Source organism: Camelus ferus, chromosome 13 (assembly GCF_009834535.1).
Source record: "Camelus ferus isolate YT-003-E chromosome 13, BCGSAC_Cfer_1.0, whole genome shotgun sequence".
In the NCBI taxonomy this organism is placed as follows: Eukaryota; Metazoa; Chordata; class Mammalia; order Artiodactyla; family Camelidae; genus Camelus; species Camelus ferus.
Window position 1 is genome coordinate 32,720,272 of NC_045708.1, and position 13,415 is coordinate 32,733,686.

The following is a 13,415-nucleotide window of genomic DNA, read 5'->3' on the forward strand; positions in this document are numbered from 1 at the left end:
ACCCAAGAATCTGAATTTCTAATAAGCACCCAGGTGATGCTAATGCTGCTTGGTCCATGGACCATATATTGAATAATAAGGCTCAGTTTAGACCAAAGACAGCTGGCTGATCACTATTGTGAAGTTAGTAAGACTATAACAGAAAACTCCCAACTCTGATACTACTGGTAAACTAGACCTAGACCAGAGACTTAATTTGTCTGTCTTTCCTGTAGAATGATTTAACATTTCCCATAATGTGTCATAACCATGCTTTTCCATACCTTGCCTTTTTCTTCTCAAGCTGTTTCTACTGCCTAGAATGCCCCTCCCCTCATTTCCACATAGGTTGTACCTCAAAGTCCATTTCAAATACTTCCTTTCCTACCAAACAAATGTGGCTCACTCTAAGTAGAAGTATTTCTGAACTGGCATGCTTCTAAATTACCAAGGCACTCCATCCACACTACTCTGTTACAGCATCATCATTTTCTACCTTTGATGGTTTTATAACATGACTTACATCTCCCCTACTAGACCATAAGCTTCTCAACAGCATTCTCTTGCCTGGCATATGACAGTATATAAACACTTGCCGGATAAATTTAAAACATAACTCTGGACACTCAAAAACTACTGAGCGCCTACTATGTGCCAGGCACTGGTAATGGTTACAATGAGTCTGATAACAACTAACTCTTAAAGAGCACTTAAAGAGTCTAGGTATTGTCCTAAGCACTATACACTATATTCATTTAATTCTCACAATAACCCAATAACACTTTTATTATCTCAGTCAAATTGATAAATAAACTAAGATTCAGAGAAATTAAGTAACTGGCCCAAAGTCATACAACTAATAAGTGGCAGAGTCAGAAGTCAAACCTAAACAGTGGGTTCCAAAGTCTGTGCTCTTGACGACAACATTATATTACCTCTGCATATAGTTATAAAAGGAATATAAAGATGAACAAGACACAACCCCTTCCCTTACGAAACTACTGACTACTTAAAAACTTTTTGCGGCAGCTCACAGCTCCTAATCAAAGTCCAAATTCCTTAGCATATTATTCAAGAATCTGAATGATCTGACCCAACCTTCCTTACTTTATCTCCTGTTACATCCACCGGGTTTCTCTGTTTTAGTTATATAACCTGCCCCTCCTAAATATGTCCTGATCTCCAACTTCTATATTGTTGATAGAATTAGTCCATCTTTCTAATTAAAATTAATCTTTCCCTTCCCTATATGCTCATATCACTCTACTTAAACTGCTATTGTAACACTTATCAGGTTTGCCCTCTACATCACGTTCTACTCAGAGGGTTCTTGAGGGCAGCAATGTTATGTGTGGAAGAGAATGGCTACTTGTTCACATCTCTTTTCCTTTTGAAGTAGACTACATTTCCCAGTGTCTATAACAGTTGGTTAAGACCATAACACTGAGTTCTGGCCAGTGATATAGGGGCAGGAGTGATTATATCATTTCCAGGTCTGTCCCATTAAAAATCTAACCCTAGCCTCTATATTTTCTTCCTTCACTTGCCAGCAGATGCAGAAGATCCAACGGAAAAATCTGAGGCCCTGTGCTATGTTAAAAAGAGCTCCCCTTCAACCTCCACTCAACATGAATTGGACTGGGACATGAGTAAGAAATAAGCTTTTAAGCCAGTAAGATTTCAAATTGTCTATGACAGTAGTTAGCCCATCTGGACTAAATACACCATGCAGTTTTGTGTCTCTATATATACTTAAAACACTGCCTTGTTCGTAGTCAGTGCTCAGTAAATATTTACTTAATTCAATTAAAAGTTAAAATTCTTATTCAAAGGCAGGAACTTTCTAGGCCCTACTGTTAGCCAGCCGTCTTCAAAATTGGGGAATGACCAAGATTATCCACTGAAGTGTGGGAAGAAAATTGAATTTTTCACTTTTTTTAAAATATAAAAAAAGTTGAGCTTTACTCATATTTAACATGGATTGACAGTAGCACCTGGGGGTGTGCTCGAGAATGTCTTCCTAATGAGACACTATGGTAGACCAAAGATGTCCAAAGATGTCCATGTCCCAGTCCCCAGAACCTGTGAACATTATGTTAGATAGCAAGTGGAATAAATTAAACTGCAGGCGGAATTAAGACTGCTAATCAGCTGACTTTAAATTAGGAAGATTATCCTGGATTAGTAAAAGGTGAGTATGATGTAATCACAAGGGTCTTCAAAAGTGGGAGAGAGAGGCAGAGGAGTCAGTATCAGAGGGACACAATGTGGAAAAGACTCAACAAGTCATTGCTGTTTTTAATGATGGAAGGGGACAACAAGCCAAGGAAGGCAAAACAGCCGCTAGAGGCTGAAAAAGTAAGGCTCCCCCTAGAGCCTCCAGAAAAGAACACAGCCCTCCTTGAATTTAGCCCAGTAAGACCCATCAGACTTCTGACCTATAGAACTATAAGGTAATAAATTTATGTTGTTTTAAGTCATTAAATTTGTGGTAATTTGCTACAGCAGCCATAGAAAACTAATAATGGATACATAACCAAAAAATTGTATGGGTCACTATCCTATGTCATATTGCTCACAGATCTAGTATAGACTTTGGGCTCTGACTCTTTCTAAACAAGCATAAGGGAAATAACATTATTATGTTCCTTGGTGGCATTTACATCCAGTCAGTCAAATATTTATTGAACTCACACAGCTATGTATAAAGCTCAGAGTTAACATTAAAGTTTAAATGTTATCCCTCCTCAAAAATTTATTACCTAAACAGAAGGGTGAGGGTGAGGTATGACAGCAGTCTAAAACACATCTATCTGTCCTCATTGTGAAAAACAAAAACTAAAAAACCCCCACAAACAACCACTGACACTACTATTAGACTTGGACCTCCTCAATACTGCATAACAGGACCTAGTAAGAGTTCTGAGGCCACTGCATCAAAGCTGTCAAGAAAATTACTACTCATTGTTCACCTATAATATACCTGGAAACTGTGCTACGTGTTTTACATGTATTACCTGAGATGAAATTAACCCCATCTTATTACCAAGAAAATGAAGTTCAGAGTATTTAGGTGACTTGACAAAGATTGGGGAAGGTAGTGGAATCTGGATCCATTTGGCTCCAAAGCTTGTTTTGTTCTGTGACAATGGGTATGGAAGAAAAAGGCCAGAGGTTCAATAATAACTTAATTTTTGATTCATAAAAAAGAAATGTCTATTTGAAAACCAATAAAAATCTTACTGATTTGTTTTACAAGCCTTTCTACTGCCAACTTTGAGCAATAAAAGCAGCATCCACATTGTAGAAGTTCTTCTGACTTGTACTGGTCTTTCCAGAAAAACATCTGACTCCAAAGTTTGGTAAAGACAATTAAGAGGCCTGAAATAAATCTATAATAGAATATTAAAATGTGGGCATGTTTTTTAATATTAAGACACTTTCTAAAAGGCCTACATCTGAAACCTACTTAGATTCGTTTACTTTTCTTTAAAAAAGTTTTTCCAGAAGTTTTAATATATTTTTAACTGATTTCCTCCTATAATTCTGGAAGGCAAGGCCCTGCAACATACTCTAAGAGATTCCACTAAACTCTAACATGTGACACTAAAATGAATTGCTTTGCATTTTACTCCCAAATAAAGCAAAGATACCAACACTCTCTTGGACTAGAAAAAATTAGCAATAACCAAAAAGGAGAAGAGAGGGCAATGGCTCAGATCTCAAGAGAGCTATGAATCTAGATCCATAAAAAAAGCAGTAATATCCTTGGGTAAGGCTTGCTGCAGTTCAAACGTGTTTTAGAGGTATTACATCATGGAAAACTGGTTGTGCTAGGTCTTAGATATGAGAGCTCATAAGGAAAACTGAGCTGAGCAGACATTAACCACCAGAGCCTCACATCAGGTGACACTAAACAGAGCTGGTTCAGTCTGGCTTTCTCTCTTCTGTCCATGGTTTTTATAGTCCAATTTTAAGATCACTAAAGGCAGAACAAACATTCCTCAGCAATCACTAGATCATGTCAATATTACTACATATAGTAACAAGAGGACAAATCAAGTTCATGGCCAAATTTTATATTTTCTTTATGAAACAATACAAATCTCTAAAAGGTTAAAATTAGATCTGCTTGCTTATGAATACTAAGCCAGTTTAATAAATACAAAAACATTCTAGATTTCTGAGAGAAAGACAAATATCCTCTATCTTGAATAACAACTGAAAGTAAAATGAGACCAAGAATGAATCCACTCTGTATTTTCTTTATTTCATAGAAAATTTTAAACCACATTGCTCAAAACTGCCATGCAAGCAGCAAAATACCAAGTCTCCTGACAAAGGCAGAACTATTAATACACACATATGCAGTGACTTTAAATGTTCCCAAAATGCTTTTTTTCTAAATTCAGGAAGTTTAGAAGAAAACTAATATCCACAAACCCAAGTATCTAGATTGTCTCCCCAAGCACTGAAAAAGTTTCTTCTTCCTTCCCAAATTTATCTTTTATTCTAAGATTACTCATAAACTCACACCAAAATAGCAAAATATAAACAGAAACTCCAATTTAAGTGAGCATACTTCTGAAACAACACTCTCACAATTATTTCTTCCCCAACTCCCAAAGTGGAAGAAATATATAGAAAAAAGAGAACAATTCAATCTAGTAAGTACATATCAAGAAATTACTATGTGCAAGATTTGTACCCTCCATAGATAAACAAAACACTTCTTTTTTTCACTGCCTGTCCCATATATACTAAGCACAGTGCCAGGCAATGAGGATTAATTGGGGGCCACAGAAATAAACATGATGGTCCCTTCTTTAAGGAGTTCACAGACAAATAATAATAATAGTAGACAACATTTACTGAGCACTTACAATGCATCAGACACTGTTCTAAATACCTTATAGGGATTACCTCATTTAACCCTTATGAAGACATTATGTAGTAGGTACTATTATTATCTCCATTTAACAGATAAGAAAACTGAACCGAGATTAAGTGGCTTCCCCCAGGTCACACAACTAGCAAATGGCAGTCAAAACTGGATCCTTAACTCTTAGGATGCTTTATGCTATACAGCCTTAATATATGACGCTTTAGATGATCATAATAATAGCAACAACAATACTAAAAATAATAGTTAAGATTTAGTGCCTTGCATTGTGGTAAGCTCTTTGTGGACATTATTTCATTTAACCCTCTCATCAACATGATACAATAGTACTATTATTATTCTCTACTTTACAGATGAGAAAACCGAGATGACAGAGGTTATATAACTTGCCTGGTCCCCTAACTACTAAGAGACACAACCATCCTGAACCTCTCCTCTGAATTCCAAACTTGTTTACCCAACTATCAACTTGATATCTTCTGATCTCCTATCCCCAAACCTGTCTCCTATGCAGTCTTCCCCAGTGTAGTTACTGGCAATTCAATTCTGCCTGTCCTTCAAGTCAAAAACCTAAACAGGAGTCAACCTTGACTCCTCCTTTCTTATGCTAATATTCCACACCTAAACCATTAGGTAATTCTATTGCCTCTACTTTCAAACACAACCAAAACCCAACTACTTCTCTCCACCTTCACTGCTACTCATAGTCCAAGCTCTCTCTAGATTACTGCAATTGCCTCCTAACTTAATTTTCCTCAGTTATAACTTACATAGCTTCAAATAGGTATATAAAGAAAATTAATAGTACCCTGGCCTGCCCATATCACTACTGAATCTTACTCCTCTGAGGGAACCACTTTCAACTGTTTTAGTTGCTTCTTCTATTTACCAACGTAGCTCTAGCTAACTAACATACTTCTGCTATTTCTGACCTTCTACAGGTTTTCCTGTATGGAAGCTGAGGGTTCTGCCCTCTTAAATTATCTCCTTTCCAATATTGTTATTAGACAATTTGGGGTAAAATCAATATTCAGAAGAAACAAATCAAAACTCAGCATTTACATTATTATGACTGATTATAGTCACTACTAGGCCAAGTAGTGCATTATAATTACATTTTATTTCTTGCACAGTTTTTAAATGTTTTGCCCAATTTTTCATTTGCTTAGTTATTATACACCTACCACTAATTCCTCCCAAAGCCTCCAAGAGAATTCTTTTAGATATGAATTTCCACCCTGTCAAACACATCTGGAAATCTATGAACTCTTCCCTCAAACCTTACTCCCCAATCTCTCTCTTGGAGTTCTTGATCCTTCTACTCCAATTTGGACTACTTATTCTCTAGACTGTTGTCCAGGAGGACCCTGGAACTTGCTATCACCCTTCTTCCTAGATCTTATGCCTTCCTTTTTATGTTTACTTTGTTGTTTTGTTTATCCCCTTGTTTTGATGGGACACATCCTCTAGTAGCTGCATAAGAAAGGACACATGAGAGGTTAAGTTTTCAAAATCTTGTATGTCTGAAAATGTCTTTACTCTCATGCCTGACTTGTAGTTTGGTTGGATATAGAATTCTAAGCAGGAAATAATTTCCTTTCAGAAAGCACTGTTCCACTAGTATAGCTTCCAGAGCTGGTGTTGAGAAGTCTGATACCATTATAACTTCCAATCCTTTGTATGGCATCTGCTTTGTTTTGTTTTGTTTTGTTCTCCCTCTGTGGAAGTGCTCAGAATCTTATTTTAATTACCCATACACACTCTAGGGTGGGTCTTTTTTCATTCATTGTGCTGGGCATTTAGTAGGCCCTTTCAGTTTGCAGTTCATACCCTTCCATTGCAGAAAATGTTCTTGTATTAGTCAAAAAGAGACTTCCTGCATTGATCCTTTAATTTTCTTATCTTTTCTCTCGTATTTTCCATCTTTGATTTTTCCCTATTAATGGATGATTTCCTCAGCTTTACCTCCTTGACCGTCTAGTCAAATGGTTTTATTTATCATATTTTTTTAATTTCCAAGAATCTTTGAGAATCTTTGTGGTTCTCTGTTCCAGTTTTACAGTATACTATTCTTTCATTGATGCAGTATCTTTAACCTCCTAGAAGGATATATACATACATATGTTTAGAAGATAATAATTCTAAGGTACTTTGGTGGTTACATTTTTAATTTTTCTTCTTTCACTTGGGGCTATTCAACTTCTCCAAATTCACCAATTTCCTGACAGATAGTGGGGGTATGAGTGGGATGGGATGATTCTTACCTGCTTAGAGCCAAGTAATAGAAGAGGACTAGAAGTCTCAAAACCTCAATATTCAGCATGCAGACTATCCCTCCACTTCCCTCTTCTTAGCATGGCATTCCTTCCCTATATTCTGTCATGTTAGATGCTTACCTAGTATGAAGCATTTCTGGTTCAATTTTTTTTCCAAAAATAAAAACTCATCTCTTAGGTGGGTGAGATTTAACTGATTAGTTGCAATGAAAGGGGATGGTGACTTTTAGGCCCAGTTAACCCCTGAAAAGATTTTCAACTTTTCAGCCCTAGCCTAACATCCACCTTTAGTTCCAGAGCTGAATTGTTGATTTTGTAGGTTTCTGTGACGCAAACTGGCTTGCTTCTATCTGGTATCTGCTTCTATAGACACCCATTTTACAGGTACTGTAAATATAATGGTGAACAAGATAAAATCCTACCCTCAGGGAGCTCACCCTATACTGAAGACTACAAATAATAAGCAAACAAATAAATGAACAAGATATTTTCAGAGATGATTAGAGCTATGAAGACAAAGCAGAATGAGGGGATAGTGATACTGGATAGCTACTTTAGACAGGCTAGTCAACAAGGTCTGTTTGAGGGAGGAGATATCTTAGAAGCAGCATGCCATATGGTTCTGGGATAAATAGACAGTATAAGAAAAAGGAAAAGTAAGTACAAAAGCTTTGAAGTGGGAAAGAGGTTGGTGTATTTAAGAAATAAAAAGGCCAGTAATTATGGGTGGTTAGGATGGTGTAAGCTAAAAGAAGTGATCAAAATAAGGTCAGAGACGCAGGCAGGTCAAATCATTTAAGGCCTTGTGCATCAAAGCCCAGAGTTTGGATTTCATTTGAAGGGTGACAAAAAGTCATAGAAGCAAACACAGCAGGAGGGGATGGTATGATCTGATTTACCTTTTTAAAGTTCAGTCTGGCTATTGTGGGGCAAGAGGGGAATCTGGGAGATCAATTAGGAGGGTTGAACTAGGATGGTGGCTGTGGATGTAGCAAGGACATACTTAAAAAATAATGCTGAACCACTTGATGGCTTGAAGTAAGGTGTGAAGGAAAGATATTGAGGATGACTCCTAAGTATTTTTGTTACTTTGGCCTAAGTAACAGATGAATAGCAATTCCATTTGCTGAGACGTCTAGAAAGGAAAAATGAGGGTGGGGCAGGAAAATGATCAACAGTGGTCCATAATAGGCACTCAGTAAATGGCACTCATTGTTTATATTAAAAATCATCTTCTAGCATATGTCAGTTACATCTCAATAAATTTTTTTTAAATCATCTTCTTTCACTATCCACAGACAATGACATAAATAGTACCAAAGCTTATACCATATTTTATTTTATAAATTTTTTCTGGTTATATGAAATTAGAACTTAAACTCAATTCCTGAATCATTCTATCTCAGTTCAGAGAAGAGAAAAAAATATTAAGACCCCCTTACCAATACACTAGTATTATAAAATCTGCTTTGAGAGTTATATTGATACTTTTTGACCTAGTTACTCACTAGGATTACAATAATAAAATCAGAAAGATGCACTTTAAACACTTCTCATTTATTCTGGACAACACACACATCCTGAGATAATATATTTTCTAAACTTGACCATTTAAAAATTATTCAACATCAATTCAATGTGATTTCTAACCACTGATCTGGTCCATTTCCCTCTTTCAACAATGGGAGAAACCAAAGCCCAGACATCAAATAACTTGTCCAAGAGAACACAATTAGGAAATCATGAAGTTGTGTTAAGTGCATAAGAGGAATAGTCAAAGATAAAGCTGGAAAACAGATCAGACATTAACTGTCAGTCTAAAGAATTTTTGACTCAACTGTGAAATCAATGAGAGCCACAAAAGGTTTTTAACAAATAAGCTATACACCAGTAAAGACATATGAATGGCCAAGAGACCACTGAACAATGAAAAAATGCTCAATATCACTAACTATCAGAGAAATGCAAACCAAAACTACAATGAGGTATCACCTCACACCAGTCAGAATGGCCATCATTCAAAAGTCCAAACGATAAACGCTGGAGAGAGTGTGGAGAAAAGGGAACCCTCCTACACTGCTGATGGGAATGTAGTTTGGTGCAATCATTATGGAAAACAGTATGAAGATTCCTCAAAAAACTAAAAATAGACTTGCCATATGATCCAGCAATCCCACTTCTGCATATATATCCAAAGGGAACTCTAATGAGAAAAGATACATGTACCTCAATGTTCATAGCAGGACTATATACAATAGCCAAGACATGGGAGCAACCTAAATGTCCATTGACAGATGACTGGATAAAGAAAGAAATTGTGGTATATTTACACAATGGAATACTGCCATAAGAAAGAATAAAATAATGCTATCTGCAGCAACATGGATGGACCTAGAGATCATCATTCTAAGTGAAGTAAGCCAGAAAGAGAAAGAAAAATACCATATGATATCACTCATATGTGAAATCTTAAAAAAAAAGGGGGGGGGGCACTATGAACTCACCTACAAAACAGAGACAGACTCTCAGACATAGTGAACAATCTTTCCCCCAGGGAAAGGGGGTGGGAGGAGATAAATTTGGGAGTTTAGTATTTACAAATGTTAGCCACTATATATAAAAATAGGTTTTAAAAAGTTTCTTTTGTACAGCACAGGGAACTATGCTCAATATCTTGTAATAACCTTTAATGGAAAAAAGTATAAAAATGAAAATATGTATGTATATGCAAGACTGGGACATTGTGCTGTATACCAGAAATTTATACATTGTAATCGACTATACTTCAATTTTTTTAAAAAGGCAAGAAAGAAAAAGAAAGAAAGAAAGAAAGAAAGAAAGAAAGAAAGAAAGAAAGAAAGAAAGAAAGAAAGAAGAGAAAAGAAAAGAAAAAGGAAAGGAAAGGAAAGAAAAAGGAAAGGAAAGGAAAGGAAAGGAAAGAAAAAGGAAAGGAAAGGAAAGGAAAGAAAAAGAAAGAAGCTATACAATCAGAGCTATGTATAAGGAAAAGTGAAAGGCAGGGGTGGTGGTGGAGTGAGGGGAGGGAAAAAGACAGGGAAAATAATTCACTCCAGGCAAAAGTGAAGGAGGACTGAACCGACAGATGCATAAGGGAAGTCTCTGAAGATTTAGAATGAAGACCTTAGCTTCTGATTAGAAGCAAAGAATAAAAGGAATAACTAAAGATGACTTTGGGATTTTCAAAATGGGTAACTGGAAAGACTGCTATCTTAATAACTGAGATTAGGAAAAACATCTTGCCATCTCCTCATAGTATTAGCTGATATTAGTCTGTTTCCTAGATGTACAGTTTGCTTCCTAAGGAGATTATCTGGGAGACAACAGCCCTCTACTTCTGTAATCAACATGATATTACCTAGCACAGGGCTGGGCAAATATTTGGTGATCTGAAAGCATAGTCTTCATTTTAACAAAATGGCAGTCATATGGTTGCAAATGGATTTTGAAAGGGAGCTAAAACAATTCTGAACAAAAACTGGTAGATAGGAAAATAAATTCAGAATGTGACCTAAATAAAAGCAAACATGAGAATGTGAACAAGGAGTCGAAAAGAAATATTAAATTTCTCATGGCATGAAGAATAACAAAGAGGTATGAGAACAAATCTTGGTACAGGTTCTCAAAAATGCCATTTGGGAGTGGAAGTGAGCAGGGCATGGAATTGGGTTACGGATCTTGAGCATAAGACTTCCTGGCATAAACAACCTTATTCACAAGAGGCCCAAACAATCAGTCCCTGCACTTGACAAAGCACTTTATTGTTCTTTATTTTTTTTAACTGATAAGTTAGAGCAACTGATGATAAAATAACCAATCTTAACTGTATCCATGTATTTTTAAAAAATACATACACACAAACAAAATTTGCACACCTACTGCCTCTATGACTCACCAGGCTCACTCTTCCATCCAACTAGAAATCTTAGGAGGGAGAAAGATAAAAGGAAAAGAGGAAGTAAGGAAGTTTGGGGTCAAGAAAAAGAGAGAAATAAAACTGCAAAAGTTTAGCTCACTCACTCCTGCTGGGCACAGAATAGCTGTGCCAGCAGAGGACCAAGCCATGCCCAAAGGATTAGATGCCTACCATCTGGCTGGTCACGCGGATAGCGTTCTTTCCCAAGTAGACCTTCCAAATCACTAAAGCAATGATTTTCAACTTTTTCTTTGTTTTTAAGTAAGAGATCCTTTCTTCAAAACTCTTATACAGAAATTCAATGTAAAACAGATAAAAAGTGGAGCTGCTCTGGCTGGATGAAGCAGAGATCAAAACCAAAAGCCTCACTACTCAGCAACCTCCCTCCTGGGGTCAGCCCCAGAGGAGGTATGTCTGGGAAAATCCTAGGGTTCCAAGAGATGGATTCTTTGCAAATTAAATCTCATAGTGTCAATCTGAGGGAAAATTTTGGTTCATATTTCTCCTTCAGCTCCTGCACCTATAAAAGAAAGCTTATAGTATTAACAGCTTAAAAACAGACTAAGAGCCATACTAACAAATAGTAACCCAAAAAAATGAATTATAAAAAAAATAAAGTATTAACAGTAAATTTGTAAGACAAGTAGAAAAGCACTTAGGAAATAAAAATTCTAAGAGTTTTGAGAATGGAACAAAGTTATGCTTAGTTTGATATTTAAGGCAGCCTAGGGAAGTACAATAAATGCTTCTACTTCTATAGCATTCCTCTGGGTAACAAAAGCCAAGAGGACTCTGCTTGCTCTAGGCAACTGGCAGGATAATTTCCTTTTGTTGTGTTCAAAATACATAATGAAAGTAAAGACATGAAAACATGAAAGATATAAACAATTAGAAGCTTCTTTTAAAAAGTAATCCACTTTCAGGCTTTTAAATGCAGTATATTTGAGACAGATGACTTATGCAGAACAAAAAGAATCACCAAAAAGAGTACAAACCCACCATGGCTAACAATAATTATAATAATTTTCATGTATTATATGATTACTGTGGATTATAACAGCTCCATTCATTTTAAACACATTATCTCATTTTTTGGCTTATGGTGAAGATCAAGATAGAATTGACACTATCTTTTATATATTGGAAAACTTATCTGAAAACAAAGAATATTACTTATTGTAAGTTAAAAGGGAGGAGTGTGTCATTCCTGAGCAATGGGACCAAAAAGAGATAAGCTAATAAAGTAGATGAAGGAGACATCACACCACTACAATTCTAGGCTGGAACACAAATGTATTTAGTGAAACAAGAGCAAAGATGTACACGGCTCTAGCCCAGGACTGTCCAATATAGGAGCCACTAATCTTCATGTGGCAATTTAAATCAAATCAAATAAAAAATTTAGTTCTTTGTTTGCACTAGCCACATTTCAATGCTCATTAGCCACATGTGGCTATTGGACAACATGGATAAAGGACACTTCCATTATTACAGAAATTTCTATTCAATAGCATTACTCTAGCAGAAAACCACCGAATGTATTAATTCAGCAGTAGACACTCAACAAATGTTTGATGGGTGAGTAAATGAATGATAAAAGACAGGCTGCAATGAGCCATTTAAAGAACTACCCAAAGGAAAAGAAACTAATAATAGCTAATATTTACTGGGCACTTAACACAAGCCAAGTACTGTTCCAGGTGCTTTATATGTACAAACTTGATCAATTCTCAATAACTTTGCAAATGTTAACCACTATATATAAAAATAGATAAAAAACAAATTTCTTCTGTTTAGCATAGGGAACTATATTCAATATCTTGTAATAAACTTTAATGAAAATGAATATATGTATATATATGCATGACTGGGACATTATGCTGTACACCAGAAATTGACACATTGTAACTGACTATACTTCAATTTTAAAAAATCCTCAATAACAACTCTATGAGGGATTTACTGTCATTACCCTCATTTCATAGACGGGAAAACTAAGGATCTCAGTAGTTAAGAAACTTTCCCAAGATCTGGGATATGAATCCAGGCAACTTGACCTAGAATCTAAAGCCTGCATTTTTAATCATTATACTACACTATTCCACTTCTTATATAACAACTTTATTTTTAAATTTTGCTATGAAGGAATAAAATTTATTTAAAGTCAATCTTCCCATGCACTCACCAGAGTCAAGTTAGTAATGAAGAGAATAAGAAAAGAAGTGGTGAAATAAGAAAGATTGGCAGGAAATACACCAAATGTTAATACTAGTTTGATCCTTAGGTGCTGAGATTAAGGGCAATTTTTAATTTCCTATTTTTG

At 35.9% G+C, this 13,415-nt stretch overlaps 1 protein-coding gene across 2 annotated transcripts in view; it reads right to left on the reverse strand.

Moving 5' to 3' along the window:
• TESK2 (testis associated actin remodelling kinase 2) overlaps positions 1–13,415 on the reverse strand; it is a 104,878-nt gene that overhangs the window by 45,574 nt on the left and 45,889 nt on the right. The gene's annotated exons all lie outside the window — the stretch shown is intronic.